This window comes from Engystomops pustulosus, chromosome 1 (assembly GCF_040894005.1).
Source record: "Engystomops pustulosus chromosome 1, aEngPut4.maternal, whole genome shotgun sequence".
NCBI classification, from domain to species: domain Eukaryota; kingdom Metazoa; phylum Chordata; class Amphibia; order Anura; family Leptodactylidae; genus Engystomops; species Engystomops pustulosus.
Genome location: NC_092411.1, coordinates 233,459,808 through 233,479,276, shown reverse-complemented (window position 1 = coordinate 233,479,276; position 19,469 = coordinate 233,459,808). Strand labels below are relative to the sequence as shown.

Below are 19,469 nucleotides of genomic sequence, written 5' to 3'. Positions count from 1 at the left end.
CGCAAGAGTATTTGCAAGGATTTCAAATACAAACTGAATCAATATACATTTCTTAAAGCAACAAAGGCATCCAAAAGCAGAGCTAATTTGCATATGTATAGCCTCACAATGTACAAAACAAGATTACTGTCAACGTAAAGGCTAATTCTCTTTATGGGATGCATAAAAAAAGTATCAAATATGCCTCTAAAGAACTGATACTAACAACACGTATCACACTAAACATATAGGATGCAGAGAGACATAAGAAAACACACTCGGGAGTGAGGGGTGATGAAAAAAGGAGAGAACTATGGGAGAGAGCACATAAGGGAAGAAGAGGGGCGGAAGAGAATGAAAAAAAATCTAAATTGATTCCAAGTTATCTACTGCTTAGTTGTACCTGTAATGTAGATGACATAATAGAGATCAACGGGCTGCACCAGCTCCCACTAACCAGGAGGCAAATTCTGTCGAACTGCGGAAATCGATCCACGGAGACCAGATCTTAGTGAATCTATCGATTTGTGAGTCCACCAGTCCCTCCATGACTCTCATCTCCTCCATTCTCATGATGTGATTCAGGGCTTCTGCCCACTGAGCCCTTGTTGGGCAAACACTTGACTTTCAGAGTCTGGGAATAATCTGACAAGTGGCAGAAATGCAGTGCCTCAAAAAGCCCTTATTTATTGCTGAAAAGGAGCCAGGAATCATAGACAATAGTCCAAGCTCTGGAAGTAGTGAAATAGTATCTGACCAAAGTTTATTGTGAAGTGCAAAGACCGCTCCCCACAGGTCTCTAACCCCAGGGCAGGACCACCATATATGCAGCATGGAACCATGTTCCCAGCTACATCTCCAGGAGTTGTCAGGTTCCAATGGGAACATCTTATGTAACTTTCATGGGGTTTGGTACCACCTGGCCACAATTTAGAAATTTGTCTCCTGAATTTGTGTCCAAACAGAGAGTTTATGCATCAAGACAGCCACCTTATCCCACTCTTTCTCAGAGAATGTTTTATTCAATGTTCTCTCCCATGCTTGTCTGTATGGGACTGGCACTTTCTTGGTCCTCTCTCTCAGCAACCACCCGTAGACTGCAGAAATCATATGTCTAGGAGGGGTAGTGTTAGTAAATATCTGCTCTACAAATGTCAATTCCCTGACTGTATGAAACTACTCAATTGATTAGCCATAAACCAGCTACTACCTCTCATGGCTGTGGGAAACCACCCTTCCAGGGAGTGTATGTCACGACCCTCCAATGGATGATGCACCTGCACCACCGAGGCCGATGGGAATCCAAAAAGATCAGGGTTCAAGTCTAGCAAAGGGCACCTGGGACCATAAATATTGGTGACATAGGGCCAGGTATGGAGGTCAAATTATGTCGTCTCCTCAACTCGTCCCAACCACCAAGGAGTGTTTTATATAAGGACTTGCGGGAAGAGGATGTGTCATGATTAGTGGTGGAGAGCCAGAGGGATGCCAACAAGGGTACCGGATTTAAAGAAGATTCCAGCATCAACCAGTGCCTGGAGGGAGAACTTAAGACTGCATCGGTTAGACAAGCTATCAATGAAGCTTCATAGTACAAGCCCATATCAGGCAGACCCGCTCCTCCTAACTCTTTAGACCTGGTGAGGAGGTTGTGTGCCATCAGGGGCCTGGAAGAGTCCCATATGAAGCCTGATATCACCCATTTAAGTCTACTAAAAAAAGGTGGATCTACATGTAGGGGGAATTGTTTAAAAGAAAGAGAATATTTTTGGCAAGATAGCCATTTTAATTACACTAATCCTTCCGAACCAGGAGAGTAGTAAGAGTTTCCAATCGAGGAGTCCCCTTTCAATTGAAGCTAAAAGGGGCTGGTAGTTAACCTGAAAAGGACTAGACATATCTGTTTGTATACCCAGGAACGTAATGGCAGCCTTAGCCCAACGGTAGAGAAACTCAGCCTTAATGTCTCCCACCAGAGTGTCAGAATGGCTAACATTAAGACGTTTGAACTTGGTGAGATTTACCTTGAAGTTATATAGTCCGGAAAAGATTTTAAACTCTGCCATAACTGTTGGAAGTGAAGAATGTGGTTGCGTGATGAATAATAGTAAATCATCCGCGAAGATGACCATTTTGTGATGGAACCCGCCAAGTTGAATACCCTTGATAGATTCTTTAGCTCTAATGGCATTTGCCAAAGATTCCATCACTAAGATGTATAACAGTAGTGAGAGAGGGCACCCCTGATGGGTTCCATTACTTATATCAATGGGACAGTAAGGTCCCCATTCACCCTGACCATTGCCATCTGATGATGATATATATATCGGATGATGATATGATATATGCCTTTTCGGCATCAACAGAAACCAAACACAAGGGAATCTTTTGTTGGCAAAAAGCATGCATCAGAGACACCGTTATAATTGTATTGTCTCTGGCCTCCCTCCTTGGGACAAAGCCTACCTGTTCTTTATGTATGAGGCCAGGAATTAGTGTTTGCAGACACTGTGCCAACAGCTTAGAGTAATTTTTTATGTCTCTATTTATGAGGGAATTGGGTCTGAAATTAGCGCAATGGGTGGTGTCTTTCCCAGGTTTTGTAATCACGGATATATGTGCCATTAGGGATTCTTTGGGGAATGTAGCCCCTTTTGCTATCGCATTATAGGAGGTTATGAGAGTTTCTATGACATCCATTCTCATCAGTTTATAGAGGCGCAGAGAAAAACCATCAGGGCCCAGACTCTTGCCCACTTTTAGGTCTTTTATCACCTGGGTGAGTTCCTCTGGTGAAAATTCGTTCTCGAAGCCCTGGGCATATTTGGACTATGGCCTCCCTCTTGTATGCATCTACATGCTTTGGTATATTATAGAGGGATTCATAGAATTCCCTGAATTCCTCAAGGATTCCATAAGGGTTATGCAATGTACCCTTGGAGGGGGAGTTGATGGACATAACCCGTGTGGAGAGGAGCCTAGGATGAAGGGCCCTGGAGAGCCATTTCCCACATTTGTTGCCATACTCGAAAAGGCCATAACGCAAGCCATCCCTTGCACATAAGGTTTTCTGATCTAGGATTTGCAAGATTTGTTGTCTAACAGAAGAGAGTTCTGCTCTTAAGGCATCAGTCCTTTGTCGTTTGTTTGCAGATTCAAGGGAGGTCAAAATAGATAATAGGGTTTTATGTAAGTCACATTTCAGTCCCTCCCATATGAGCTGAGTGTTATTATGGTCAATAAAGTTGCCAGCCTTAAATCCCTCTAAGGGCATCTTGATCTCGACCTGGCATATAGGATCTTTTAATAAATGATCGTTAAGCCGTCAAGAGAATGTCTTCCTCTTCTGAAGGTAGGGCCTAATAGCTCCCAGTACTGGTGTGTGGTCAGACCATAAAATAGAATCTATGGAGCATGCAGGGCTAAGATCAAGAAGGGAATGTGAAACTAGAACCACGTCAATATGACTATATGTGTTGTGGACACTAGTGTAATGACTATAGTCCCTTTGTGCTGGGTGCAGTATCCTCCAAAGATCAATTTGAATTAATTAATTAATTTAATTTAATTAGTTATCTCCTGCCTCAGTCTACGGGTGGCCGCATAAGAGATTGAGGACTTACCTTCAGAGGTGTCGAGATCTGGGTCAAGTGGTACATTCAAATCGCCACCAAGGATGATGGCCAAACCCCCAGAAAAGTCTGACAGTTCCTCCAAGAGTTGGATACCATATGCAATCTGCCCTGTATTGGGGAAATAAACGTTAGCCAAAGTGTATACAGAACCTGCTACAGAGATCTTAGGACAGAGGAATCTGCCCTCCTGGTCTACCCTAGGGCAGGTCCAAGACCTGCAGGAAGAAGGAGGAGTGGGATGCCACGGAGACCCCTTTGGACTTCTGTACTGGGTTCGGTGCGTGGACCCATACATTGTAGAATTTGTTGTGACACGTAGGTACGCAGGAAGCTTTGAAATGGGTTTCTTAAATCACGACTATTTGCACTTTTTTTTATTAAAGCCGTATAAAATTTGCCCTCTTTTCCCTGGGCTATTTAAGCCCCTAGCGTTAAATGCGGCAAAAAATAAATTGGCAGTAGAATCGCTTTGTAAAAAAGAAAAAGAGACGGGGTAGACAAGGACAAGACATGGACTTAAAGGGAACCTACCACCTTGAATCTTACCTATAAAGGTAGATCGGGTGGTAGGTGGATCAATAGGACGTGAGGATAGCCCTTTTAACGGGTAATCCTCACGTCCCCGCAATGTTTGGAAAAGTTTTATTGCCCCAATATTCAAATTTCCTTATGCGGCTACTGGGGCGTGGAGTAGCCGCATCTGAGGTTACACGAGGCAGTTACTCCACGCCCCGGTAGCGTCTTTTCTCCTCCTACTGAAAATCTTCGGTGCGCAGCTCCTCGTCCCTCGTCCGACGAATCTGCTGTCTGCGCAAGCTATTCCGCGATACAGCGGTTTAAAACACTAACAAAAATAAGCTCCGGCACCAGCTCACCCTGAGCTGGTGCTCGGTATTGCCTTCTTACACCTACCACTTCAAGTGGTAGGTCTCCTTTAAGTGCTAAATGCTAAGCAGCACTATGGGGCACATTTACTTACCCGGTTCTGTTGCAATCCCCGATCCGGACTGTCTGACGAGGATGAACTCTAGTGCCATTCACCAAGATTGTGCGCCCGATATCCTGCATTTGTCGCTTCCCTGCTGAGGCCCGCCAGAGTTCACCTTCTTCTTCCTGGAGTAGGAGCGGGCTGGGAGAACATCACGCTCCCCTGTGTCTTTGGAGGGGAAGCACTGGAGCTCGCAGTGTCGGCGGCCATCTTGGATGACAAGGGTCCCAGGCTCCCGTTTTTCTTCCGTTCTACCTCCGGAATTCCTGCTGCCCTTGCCCACGTCATAGCTGAGGTGAGTAACGCTGGATGCCTGCTGCCTTGGTAAATCTGGGTTACAGAGTGGAGCACTGAGATCGTGTGTCTTGACTCGCCATCAGCTAGCCACGCCCCCTCTTATTCTTTATTTTAATATAATAAAATATAATTTTTTGTGCTATGGATGAATTAATGGGTGGATGATGTTAATTTGGGCATTGTTTTTTGTGTATTTTTGTCATACAGGATAAATGAATTTACAGTTTTGTACCCTGGGTTGGTACAGGCGTAGAGGTACAAAATGTGTGTGATTTGACTTTTTTTGTGTGAAGGTCTATTTTTCCACTTTATTTTAGACTTTTTTAAATGTAAAACTTTATTTTATTACATTTTGTCATTTTACATTGTCCAAGAAGAGGACACTCAAATGAGATCATTTGATCTTATATATTGCACTAACTATGTAGTGCAGTCCATTATTATGTCCCTTTCGGCCTGGACTAATAGGCCATAAGGCCTGTTAGAACATTCAGCCCTTCAGTGGACCCTGAGCTGCTGTGTAGCACCATCAGCACCATGAGATCACTGCTGGGTGCCGATGTGTGGCAGAGGGAGCCAGCTCCCTCTACAGCCCTTAACACAGTCATTGGGGGTCATTTACTAAGGGCCCGATTCGCGTTTTCCCGACGTGTTACCCGAATATTTCCGATTTGCGCCGATTGTACCTGAATTGCCCCGCATTTAAAAAAAAAATTGTGTCGCGAAAATTTCACTCACCTTCATCCTGGATAGGCCAGTGTATTTCGAGGCATTCCAGCGGACTCCAGCGCAGCAGCGCCACCTGGTGGACGGCGGAGGAACTGCAGAATCCAGTGCAGAGAATCTGCCCCATTGTTTCTGAGCATTTCAGATCCCGCTTTGTACTGCAATTGCATCACATCAGAAGAAGTACCTTTAAAGGGGTATTCTCATTTAAGAAAATTAATGTTATTGTTTGTATGATGAAAAATTATAAATTTTTTCAATATACTTTCTGTATCAATTGCACATATTTTTCTATATCTCTGGTGGCTGTCATTCTATAGAAAGCTTCTATGTTTACATCCAGTGGACAGAAATCTCACCATGGTCACACAGGTGCATGGCTCGTTATGTTATAGAGAGTAATCAGAGCTGTGGGTTATAACGAGCCGTGCACCTGTGTGACCATGGTCAGATTTCTGTCCACTGACAGTAAACTTAGAAGCTTTCTATAGAATGACAACAAGCAGAGATCTAAAAAAACTGTGAGGAATTGATACAGAAAGTATTTTAGAAAGTAGTTTTCAGGATCGGTGGTTGTGGATCCTCAGTACCACCGCGGACAATTACGTAAGCTGACACCTGGGACCGGAGTCTAAGTGGTACCCAGTTTTCACCAGAGCCTGCCGCAAAGCAGGTTGGACTAGTTGTGGCGTGGTACCAACAGGTCGTTTCACAGGCGTGACTTTGTCCGCGGTGGCAGCCAAGGCGTAGTACAAATTCGTCAGGCAAACTCTTGGTTGAGGACAGACAGTAGGTTGAGACAGGCAGCACAGGGTCAGAGTCGGGGACATAGCAGTAGGTCAGGACAGGCAGCACAGGGTCAGAGTCGGGGACATAGCAGTAGGTCAGGACAGGCATCACAGGATCGGAGTGAATAACATAATCAAGGTCACAATGGGAATTCGGAAACACGGCAAAACGCATGAAACAGCATTCTCTCACTAGGCACAAAGATCCGGCAGGGGACACAGGAAGGGGCTGGAATTTATCAGGAAAGGCAGCTGGCCAGGAGCCAATCGGCGTGCTGGCCCTTTAAATTCTACAGAGACAGCGCACGCACCCTAGGAGACGGGGGCAGAGTAAGGCACATGGCCATGACAGTAGTATACAAACAATAACATTAATTTACTGAAATGGGAATACCCTTTAATGATTGCCTTAAAAAGCCAATAAAGTGGGGTTTTTTTAAACGTATTATTCTTATCTCATTTTACCATTACTCATGACACATCTCCCATCACCACTTAAGTTCATTTCACGTTAAATTTCCCTAAAGACACTGTACTCCTCGCAGTGAAGAAGATTTTATGCTGAACAGGCTTGCCTCATGCTGCAATTATCAACAAAAACAATGGTGCTAAATATGACAGATAATCACATGTATTTAAGAAGATCAATATATCATTGCCAATAACACAAATTAAAGAAAAATTGTTAACAACCTTTTGGTCAATTTTATATTGATTGATTAATAAATTAAAAATGATATATGTGAAAGAAAATCTAGAATCACGAGACAAACACATTTACCATAATAGATTACGACAACAGCAAAATCAGTTTTTTTCAAACTAATATTTATAACACTAAACTGTGGAAGTAGAAAATCTTAAAAGTAATACCTGTTGCCTGAAAGCCAAATATGACACAGGTAAAGCCAGACAGATCCTAATAGAACTTCTAGGATGAATCTGCCCACTTACTTATGGTCAAGGAAAGAAGTGACAGGTGAAGCATGTGTCCTACTGTTCCATTGCGCCACATTTGGGCATATTAGATATAACATTACTGTATATATTTGAACAACACTTTTGGTGTGAAGTCCATCAAAGAGGTTTAAGTTAACGCAAGTCAAAATATATGATTGATAACATCAGGGGGAGCTCTGGACAAAAGATTATACCCAAAAGCCAAATGTAAAGAATATCTCTATTTAGCTGCCCCCTCATTTTTACAGTATGGAGGGTTTCTAACATAACCCCCCTTTATTATTACAGTATGCAGTGTTTCTACAGTTTTCTTATTGTTTAAACATGTGTTCTACATACATAGGTTGTTATGATTTCACCTGACAAACAGGGTATGTTAAGAATTTAAGGATTGTCATTGATGTCTTTATTACTTCAAGCAGGTCAAATTGTGGACTGCTGTGGTCTTTTAAACTTTGGGGTATTGTCACAAAGCAAATCAGTGATTGAGAAGATTTATTAGGCTGGGGACACACAGGGAGGGATTGAATTAGGTTAGGCACCCCAATGCCATCTACAGTGGCAGCATTGCAGATGACAGTTATACAAGTTTCCTTTAAGTGACGCAGGGCCGGTTCTAGACAAAGTGGGGCCCTGGGCAAAACTAAAAGTGGGGCCCCAAAATAAAACTATTTTATGGCCAGTCACAGTCACCAAGAGGCTCCCTGTAGTATGATAAAACAAACTGTAATATGGGAGAATTTTATAGGAGATAAATAGATAATAGGGAGATTGATGGGCAGCATGGTGGCTCAGTGGTTAGCACTACAGCCTTGCAGCGCTGATCAACATCTGCAAAGACTTTGTATGTTCTCTCTGTGTTTGTGTGGGTTTCCTCCGGGTCCTCCGGTTTACTCCCACACTCACACGTTCACAAAAATAAATCCATATAATATCACTTAAACTGTAATAACTAGATATCTGCTTTTCAGCTAGAAATTTTAAGACGGTCACAAACTGCAAAATATAGCAATAAAACAGATTAAAAAATAAAGGCACCCGTAAAACCTAGATAATTTTTAAAGCAGACAAACAGGCGATGCATTTGGCAATTAACATTCAATATTTTCTCTAAAATATGTACAAATCGAGTACCCTTCCTCCCTCATCATTTCTGGCTTATGTCATACAGAAAGAAAATGCAGCCCCTTTCCAATGAGTTATTGAACTCTTTCTTTTGGGTTTTACTATAGGCAGCTGTATGCTTTTTTCTAGGCCTAAGTAGAGATTAGCTAGTGCACAGTAACTGTTTCACTGGCAGAAAGGACAAGGATCTGCATGTTGCAGCAAACTGGAAATAACATACCTTGAATGTATAATGGCTCTAATGGCTCTGTTTGGGAAGGGTCATAGAACACCGGGAGAAGGTCCATTTACAGAATTTAAACCCTTATCCACAAAACTCCCACTCTAAATGATGATACCCTAATAGACACTGTTTTAAGAGTTGTAACAACTCATAGATAGAAATTTAACACGTGATGTGTGGTGGTGTTTGAAAAATCTGGAGAATGACAAATCCATAATTATCAAGCCTGCAGATAAAGGTGGAAATTATGTAATTATGAGTAGAGATCAATATATAAAAATGTGCAAACATTTTTTTAATGACAAGACTTGCTCTAAAAATCCTACAAAAACATTCTACTTCAAGGATACAAAGGACGTTCTATGACGTCTTGAGGGTCTACAAGTAGACCCTGATATACATTTGGATATATTGGACATGGAGGCGCTCTATAGCTCGATTCCCCATGAGAAAGGATACCAAGATGCTTAGACTTTTTTGAATACCAAAGACATCCAGTGTGAAAAACATAATAACTTTGTCCTGGAACTCCTTTGCATTGTTCTAGAAGACAATACATTTGTTTTTGATGGCAAATTCTCCCAACAGCTCAAGGGAGTGGCGATGGGGAGCCCTTGTGCTCCCACATATGCCAATCTCTTCCTGGCCTGTTGGGAGAAGGAGATCATCTTCTATGAGGGAATGGAACTGTGGACAAATCTTATAACATCATGGCTATGTTTCATAGATAACATATTGATTTTGTGGAGGGGTACAGTGGATGAATATAAGAACTTTGTATTCAACTTAAATGTCAATGAAATAGGTCTGTACTTTACTTTTTAGTTCAACAGGGATCAGATTGTATTCTTTAATCCTATTATCAGGAAGAGCCCTTATCAGAGGAGGGGACCATGATAGATTGGGTTGTCAGCATGAATTACGATGGATCTTTACACTGGCAAACATGAAACTTCAAGCCTCAATGATTATGTACCATTTGCTTGTTTTATCTGATTCCCCAAGTTACTTATGATAGTTCTTTACTAATTCCATGATGTCATATTTGACTGCATTCTGGAAGGTTAGAATATGCCATGTGATGTCCTCAGGTGAATGCTTTAGCCTAATTGAAGTTAACAGAAGTGATACATGGGGGGCACAAATATACCTAGTGATCTGTGAATAAATAAATTCGGATGCATGTGGGGATAGATTTGATTTCTGATGCTAAGGAGTCAGAATAGTGTCGATACAATCTAGCTAAACTCCGCCTTAATGAGTGGATCCGGAGTCGTGTCAATGGTTCTGGTGAATCAGCCCTCTTGGAGAACGGACATAGTAATGACATCCATCTAGATGGCTACTATGTAGGTTCTTTCTTTGATGGCCAATTAGTTGTGAGCCTTGTGATAGCCCCCCCACAGATAAAATCATAAACAGTAAAAATCATAAACACATTAGGTATCAAAAGGTCGTACAATTCTAAAAATAAAAGCATTGAAAACTTCATCAAAAGTCGCAAAAAATGACACCACCCACAGCTCCATACACCAAAGTATGAAAAAGTTATTAGCGCAAGAAGACGGCAAAATGAAGAATTTTTTTTTGTACAGGAGGTTTTAATTTTTGTAAATGTATGAAAACATTATAAAACCTGTACAAATTTGGTATCCATGTGATCGTATTGACCCAATGAAGAAATTAGACATGTCATTTGGAGCGCACAGTGAAAGACGTAAAATCCACGCCCACAAGAAAACGGTGCAAATGCGTTTTTTCACCATTTTCACTGCATTCAGGTTTTTTTTCCCGCTTCCCAGTATATGGCATAGACAATTAAATGCCATCACTATGAAGTGCAATTTGTTACGCAGAAAACAAGCCATGACACAGCTCTCTACATGGAAAAATAAAAAAGTTATAGATTTTTGAAGGTGGGGTGTGAAAAAAAAAGACGCAAAAACGAAAAAGGGCCTGGTCCTTAAGGGGTTAAATATTCTTTGCTAATGTAATGTTAATCTGGAGAATAAATTCTAATTGTTGTGGAATTGGCAAAAAAAAAATGTGGTGTTCTAATAGGCTTTGTTTTTATGGATTTTTCTGTGCAGTCCAGATTACACATCCTCTTTTTTCTTTGGGTCAATACGATTGCGGAAATACCAAATTTATATGGTTTAGGTATGTAAATATCACTCAGTATTGAGTAGAAGCACCTTTTGAGCCATAAGTCTTCTTGGGAATGATGCAATAAGTTTTTTTACACCTGGATTTGGGGATCCTCTGCCATTCTTTCTTGCAGATCATGTCAAGTTCCCTCAGCTTGGATGGTGAACATTGGTGGAAGCCATTTCAAGTCCCTCAATTGGGGTTAGGCCAGGGCTATGGCTGGGCCAGTCAAAAAGGGTCACATAGTTGTTCTGAAGCCACTGCCACTTTGTACATATGGCCATTGTCTTGTCTGGGGTCCAAAGCACTCTGAAAGAGTTTTTCATTGCAACGAAAAGAAACCAGTGACTGGTTTTCTCTAGACATGCCACTTAAAATAAACAGCAAAAAGTTTAGTCTACATCTCTGCCATCAAGCCCGACTGGTGGCAGTAATATTTAACTTTGTGGAACTTTTTCCCATCTCTCTACTGCATCTCTGGAGCTTAGCCACACTGATCTTGGGGTTCTTCTTTACCTCTCTCACCCAGGCTCTTTTCCTACAATTGCTTAGTTGGCTGGATGGCCAGGTCGAGGAAGAGTTGTAGTCTCGCCAAACGTCTTTAATTTAAGTATTATGGAGGTCATTGTGCTCTTAGGAACCTTGAGTACTGCAGAAATTCTTTTGTAACCTTGGCCAGATCTGTTCCTTACCATAATTTTGTCTCTGAGCTCCTCGGACAGCTCCTTAGACCTCATGATTCTCATGTCCTCTGACATGCACTGTGAGCTAAGAGGTCTTATGTATACAGGTGTATGCCTTTCCCAATAATTTCCAATCAGTTTTAAAGTTTAAATAACACAACTGTATTCCAGTGAAGGAGTAAAACCACCTCAAGAAGGATCAGAAGGAAATGGAGAGCATGTGAGTTAAATATGAGCTTCACAGCAAAGGTTCTGAATTCTCATGACCATGTGATATTTCACTTTTTCCTTTTTAATAAATTAGCAAAAAATCTACATATATGACTCTTTTCTGTCAAGATTGGGTGCATAGTCTATATCAATGAGCTAAAGAAAAACCATTCTGAGCTTACCAATTAACTAAAATGAAACAAAGGAATACTTTCTGTACAGTTTGTATAAAATAATTCAGAAGCCTTACATTAAAATAAAGAAAAAACTTTGCAACACCATATTCTGACACATGTAACTTTTTTATACTTCAGTGTATGGAACTGGTTATATGCTTTCTGGGGAAAGGAAGGTGATTTGAATTTGAATTGCTTTTAAATTTTATTCATATATTTAAATTTTTGGCAGCTCGTACTCAGCTGGAGCTCGATAATGCACTGTGCCGTGATTCACTAAGATCGTGCGCCCGATATCCTGCATGTGATGCTCAGGTCCGACAGAGGTCACCATCTTTTTTGTGGTGTATGTAAGTGCATGGAGTTCCGACACAATTTGAATGTTAAATCCCGTGCTCAGTCCAAATCAGTTGTATCTTCCGACGGCACCACCCACCAAATTGTGTCGCATGGAAGCCAGAATTGCTGCATCAAAAATCGATTGCATGTGCCAAAATCCCGGCGCAGACACATGCTAAATACCTGTTCAAGCCATGCAATCCCCAAAAACTGAGCACATTCCTCTAAAAGTGCGATCCGCGACCCTTAGTAAATGAGCCCCATTTTTTCTCCATATTTTAAACTTATTTAATTTTTTGTATTATTATTTTAGGCCCCCTAGGGTTCAAGTAACCTAGGGAGTCTGATCACTTATACAATATACCGCAATACAACTGTAAGACTTTAATACAGTATGCCTATAAACAGTTATGGAAACCTTCAACAGGCCCAGAGCTGTCACTGCAACCAATAACTGCCCTCTGATGATGTAACAGGGGGCGCCAATTGGCATTAAAAGATGGTGGATCCCACAAGCAGTGCCAGCACCGACCACTGCAGTTACCAGTAAGTCTCAGTTGACTCCCAGCACATGTAGTAAGGGCACGGTTCGGAGCACTGAGTACTTTTGTCAGTGGACTGATATGACAACATAAGATAAGATAAAAAGCAGATTGGTGTGTTACAGGCTGTCAGTCATATGTATAGGAGTATCTCATGCACACATAGGGTACAGAGAACGTGACAGCCAGCATCAGAAAGCACATAGCGAAAGCAGCACCAGGAGTGTCACACCATTATACAGGCTGTCAGCCATATGTATAGGATTATCTCATATATACATAGGGTACAGTGGACGTGACAGTCAGAACCAGGAAGCACATAGAGGCAGCCGCCGCAGGAGTGTCACACCATTATACAGGCTGTCAGTCATATGTATAGGAGTATCTCATATATACATAGGGTGCAGAGGACGTGACAGTCAGAACCAGAAAGTACATAGAGGAGCCAGCACCAGGAGTGTCATGCCATTATACAGGCTGTCAGTCAAACATTGGGGGTGTGGCTGTGCCTCCCACTCATGAATAAACTGGACAGCTTGAATATGATAATGACCCATAGGACCCATCTCAGGTCATTTGCATATAGTTGTTTAAGTTTAGAGGCATGTAGACAGACAGTGTAGGGGCAATGCTTTCTACTGACATTTACTACTACTACTGATATTTATGAAAATATATTTAGTTTCTGGTTGTTAATTTGCCAAGAGAGGTTCCTGCAACAATATCTGCAAATATTAAATATATACCATAAAACAATTTAGATACTTCATAAGTAAAATGGAGAAGTGCAAAAAATTTAACTCAGAAATCGCAGTAGGAGAACAAAGATATAAAGCTGGTAGGAGTTAGAGGCGGTAGCTCAGAGCAACCTCCAGAAAAGGTAATATATACCATTTCTCACACACACTAGCAATGCATTTAGATATTTGCATATTTAAAATCGCGGAGCCACAACTGAATATTTTCAGAATTTTCACACCGGTGGAAAGCATTACTGATATTTCTGATGCTTTATTTTTTTAGTTTGCCAGATACTTTCATTGACATGAAAAGGACCCACCACTGTAGCTTGGACAACAAAAACAAAAACAAGCGTAAAAAATGTTTTTTCTTTCTACATGCAACATATTTTATCTCCATGATTCTGATTTTACATGTTTTTCAAAGTTTTTTGGAAATGATGGTAAATTACTTTGTTTTCTTTGTGTAATTTGTATGAAACCTATGGATGGAATTTTTTGGTATAAAGTAAATAAGTCTTAATCACTCTCAAATAGACAGTCTGGACCTTCATTTTGCTTCCATATTACATTTAGGGACTTGCAGCAAGTCCCTAATAAAGTGATATCTGCTAAAGAAGGCAATTTCCATGTACCCTAATAGCACAATAGGACTGATAAAGGGAGAACCTGCACTTGGAGTGGAAAGCCCATAGTCTGCCTGGTGATAGTTGTAACTTTCTAAGCTAAATTGACACTCAATTTGAAAACATTTTTTTTAGGTTAAAGAACCAGAGCTTTAAGGTAAGGTTACATACAGATATTACAGTTGTACAACATGAATTGAAAAGGAAGTAAAAGGAAGAGTTACTGTTAGACCTCTTGTATGTTATCCATGTTATGTTACTTCCATGTAAATATGGATGCTTTTGCAATGATTTTCAGGCTTTCAGGCTCATTTACTAAGGGTCTGCGGCCGCACTTTCGTTGGATTTTCCGCCATTTTCGGGTTTTGCACGGCTGTGACAGGTATTTAACAGGGGATTGTATCGTACGTGATTGGATTTTGACGCATCTGCGCTGGCTTTCATGCGTCAGAAATCTGGGGGCAGACCATCAGACGATCTGACAGCTTAACTTTCAAATTAAGCTGTAATATCAAGCACTTACATACACCTGGAAGAAGAAGGCGAACTTTGGCAGATCGGAGCGGGGAAGCGAAACATGCAGGATATCGGGCGCACGAACATAGTAAAGCGGGGCACAGTGCATTATCGTAGGGCAATGCACTTTTGGTGAACTCCTCTGGACGGTTAAGTAAATGTGCACCTTTGTCTCTAACTGCATGCAAATATATATGTATGTTCTTTTGTTATCTGGTGGGCGGCAGACAGTCCTGTAGATGGGGAATACTGTGTATTATTGCTGGGATAAGTATTATTCACAGGTTTTAACATTAAACTTTGCCAAGTCTGACCTGGCATAGTTTTGCCGGAGGCCACCCAACGGATACATCAAGAGGCCTATGCCTCTTTATTTATCTGTTGTGACATGGGGGGGCTTTGCCTTTATCATAAGCTAGCACAGAAGCAATGGGGTATGATACATTCCCCCCAATGGGAATTTGAATCTGTGGAATAGCCTTTCCTATCCCATTCCTGACATAGAAGGACACTACAAGAAGCATCAACATTGTCCTGACATGGACCTTCTGGCATCATCCTCTGGTATGCAGTTTGGGAAGGTGCTGATTGTATCTTTATTAACAACTGCAATGTGAACACAGGTTTTAGCTGGCTGTGTTGCAGTATTAGCTCTGGTTTATCATTACTTAACCCAATATGATTGACAGCTTCTCACACTAGTTACTTGCTCACTGTGTTATCTGGAACTCTGAATAGTGAGAATAGTGAGCCACTATTGAGGCTAGGGCTCTGAGATCACATAAGAGTCCTGCCCACTCTTCCCAGGTTGCCGTCTATAGCGTTCTTTCAAGTTGGCTCTATTCTTTGCTTGTTTCTCTGATCAATGTTTTCTTGGTATCCTAACCTTTGGCTTTTGTTCAGACTACTATACCATTTTGTGATTTTGTAATTAATTTGCTGTTTGTTGTGACCTGGCTCTGGCGACTAGTCTTATCTATTTTTTACTGTTTTGTCTTTGTCTTCACATTTTGCATGTGGGCACTGGGAGGGATCGCTGACCAGTTACTGGCCACCATCTAGGGTGGTTCAATTAAGTAGTTGGGAGTAAGATTGATGGGTTCAGATTCAAGTTTTAGTGCCTTGTCTGTTTATCTGGCCCTAGTCTCCTCATTAAAATACAATTCAATGTATTTTTTTTATTATCCCTGTGTAGTGGATGAGGCACCTCAAATGATTAATGGAGGCCTGAACGTGCTGGAATCCGCGCAACAATTTGCAGTGAAGTTTGGGCCCTCAGGAGAAAGTTTGGATAGCCATAGCTGGTTTCCCATAATTCATTGGAGATGTGGCAATCCTTTTGCATAGTCTTGTCAACTGAGCTACAATTACATAAAGTGTCATTGACAGCAATGGAAAGAAGCTAGCAAGTATTAATCAAGTAATTTCTCAACTTTCATAGACTCAGCCATAGGCAGCCCCTTGTCAACTAAACTCTATCAATCCTGTGGCAGGTGTGTATTCCCAAAAGTGATGGTTCAAGTGAAATCACTCTTTTATGACATTTATTGTAGACATAGCTCAAATGTTTAAGATGGTTATGGCTCTTTAATTGTGTCGTAGATTGTGATTAAATAACATAACATGTGAAACCAGTAATTGGATTGAATGGAAACAATGTTTATGTGTATGTTTAGATTATTCTCTATAATTCTTTATGATAATAAATAATAATAAATAAATTCTGACCGATGTGTCTTATGTTTTAAATGTGTTATTGCATTAGACAGTACAAATATAAGTAGATAATTTCCTTATTCCATTTTATTTTTACGCTCAGACCACTTGAGACATTTGAAACAATATTTTATTTATTACAGAATAAGTTTACTTTAGCAGAAATGCTCATCATTCATTCTACGCATCATCATTTCCCAAAAGACTTCTCTTTAAAACAACCACAAATTGGGATAAAAATAACAATTGTGAATATTATAATTTACATGAAGAAAAAGGTCAAAATAACAGGAAAAACAGCGAGTACTGTGTTTGAGGTATAAAGATGTTAAAGAACATTGAGTAGACATTATGGAGTCATCAGAGAGACATCCCTGACTTATGCCCCTTCAAAGAATTAGTCATTAGCGGCTGTATAATCAAACATATATGAATTATCTTAATCGGTTTCTAAGTTATGACAAATCCCAGTATATATAAACAGTCTGTATGCTGTATGCTATAGCTTCAAAACTATTGCAGAGACACAACTCATTCCCATGACCTGTCCCCCTTGACCAACTCTATACTTTTCTTTTCATATGACAGTTATACAAGGATGAAACATTTTGTTAACAGTTAGCAAAAGACTAGTTAAAGTAAAAATTTGGCACTCAAGTTGTATGACAGAGGTCACCATGGAAGACATATTCTCCCTATAAAGAGTGGCTGGCCGTAGTTTAAAATGATTGTGAGGCTGCTGATCTTCATCCTGTAGGACATTGCCTCCTAGAGGTACAAGATGTTCTTGCATGGCAAATGATTGCATTTAGGTCACCACAAGGTTCTCCTTAACCACTTTCAATGGGCAATTTCTTCAGACTTTTTAATGAAGTTCCATAAAATTTTTCCCCATGTATAATCTTACATATCTCCATGATGTTTCAACTTCTTAGTTCAGAAATCCAACAGGGGACCTGCATTTATTACAAAAATGAAGGTGCAGAATCTCTAAGTTGAGTTCTTAATTCACTAATGCCTTGTGGGGGTGGAGCGGCTTGGCTGCCTGCTGAATACTATTTTTAAAAACCAGCGGAGTACTTTTTGTTCACAGGTTTTAACATTAAACTTTGCCAAGTCTGACCTGGCATAGTTTTGCTGGCGGCCACCCAACGGATACATCAAGAGGCATATGCCTCTTTATTTATCTGTTGTGACATGGGGGGGCTTTGCCTTTATCATAAGCTAGCACAGAAGCAATGGGGTATGATACATTCCCCCCAATGGGAATGTGAATCTGTGGAATAGCCTTTCCTATCCCATTCCTTAGCTTTCTTGGTTGAACTTGATGGACATACACTCACCGGCCACTTTATTAGGTACACCATGCTAGTAACGGGTTGGACCCCCTTTTGCCTTCAGAACTGCCTCAATTCTTCATGGCATAGATTCAACAAGGTGCTGGAAGCATTCCTCGGGATTTTGGTCCATATTGACATGATGGCATCACACAGTTGCCGCAGATTTGTCGGCTGCACATCCATGATGCGAATCTCCCGTTCCACCACATCCCAAAGATGCTCTATTGGATTGAGATCTGGTGACTGTGGAGGCCATTAGAGAACAGTGAACTCATTATCATGTTCAAGAAACCAGTCTGAGATGATTCCAGCTTTATGACATGGCGCATTATCCTGCTGAAAGTAGCCATCAGATGTTGGGTACATTGTGGTCATAAAGGGATGGACATGGTCAGCAACAATACTCAGGTAGGCTGTGGCATCGCAACGATGCTCAATTGGTACCAAGGGGCCCAAAGAGTGCCAAGAAAATATTCCCCACACCATGACACCACCAACACCAGCCTGAACCGTTGATACAAGGCGGGATGGATCCATGCTTTCATGTTGTTGACGCCAAAATCTGACCCTACCATCCGAATGTCGCAGCAGAAATCGAGACTTATCAGACCAGGCAACGTTTTTTCAATCTTCTACTGTCCAATTTCGATGAGCTTGTGCAAATTGTAGCCTCAGTTTCCTGTTCTTAGCTGAAAGGAGTGGCACCCGGTGTGGTCTTCTGCTGCTGTAGCACATCTGCTTCAAAGTTCGACGTACTGTGCGTTCAGAGATGCTCTTCTGCCTACCTTGGTTGTAACAGGTGGCGATTTGAGTCCCTGTTGCCTTTCTATCAGCTCGAACCAGTCTGCCCATTCTCCTCTGACCTCTGGCATCAACAAGGCATTTCCGCCCACAAAACTGCCGCTCACTGGATGTTTTTTCTTTTTCGGACCATTCTCTGTAAACCCTAGAGATGGTTGTGCGTGAAAATCCCAGTAGATCAGCAGTTTCTGAAATACTCAGACCAGCCCTTCTGGCACCAACAACCATGCCACGTTCAAAGGCACTCAAATCACCTTTCTTCCCCATACTGATGCTGGGTTTGAACTGCAGGAGATTGTCTTGACCATGTCTACATGCCTAAATGCACTGAGTTGCCGCCATGTGATTGGCTGATTATAAATTAAGTGTTAACGAGCAGTTGGACAGGTGTACCTAATAAAGTGGCTGGTGAATGTATGTATTTTTCAACCGCACTAACTATGTAACTATCTAACTTCTGATTATGGATAAGTTTTACAGTACAGCCGTCTGTAATTGGAACGTTGGCATGTTTTAGTGAACATACTCACTAACAGGAAATATAGAGGTACAATGTCCTTTCAGCTGATGTAAACAAAACATTAACATTAGAGAAAATCTACCATCAAAATCCACCATGATAAACCAGGGACACTTACCGTATTTTTCGCACTATAAGGCGCACAGGAATATAAGGCGCACCTTCAATAAATGCCTGCTAAAACGTCTAGGTTCATATATAAGGCGCACCTGATTATAAGGATGAATGACCAGCAGGTGGCAGACCTGTGCACAGCTCAAGGCAGCTGTTGTCTGTAAGTGCGGTTCATATATAAGGCGCACTGGACTATAAGGTGCACCTTTGATTTCTGAGAGAATCAAAAGATTTTTTGTGCGCTACTCATAGATACAGGCACTGTGACTGTGGTAAT

At 41.2% G+C, this 19,469-nt stretch overlaps 1 long non-coding RNA gene across 1 annotated transcript in view; it reads left to right on the top strand.

Annotated features, from left to right (window-relative positions):
- Positions 1–16,232, top strand: part of LOC140075334 (uncharacterized) — a 65,347-nt gene extending 49,115 nt beyond the window's left edge. Inside the window, exon 3 of the long non-coding RNA XR_011849395.1 lies at positions 15,897–16,232. This is a non-coding gene — a long non-coding RNA (uncharacterized lncRNA). The remainder of the gene's footprint in view (positions 1–15,896) is intronic.
- The last annotated feature ends 3,237 nt before the right edge of the window (positions 16,233–19,469 follow it).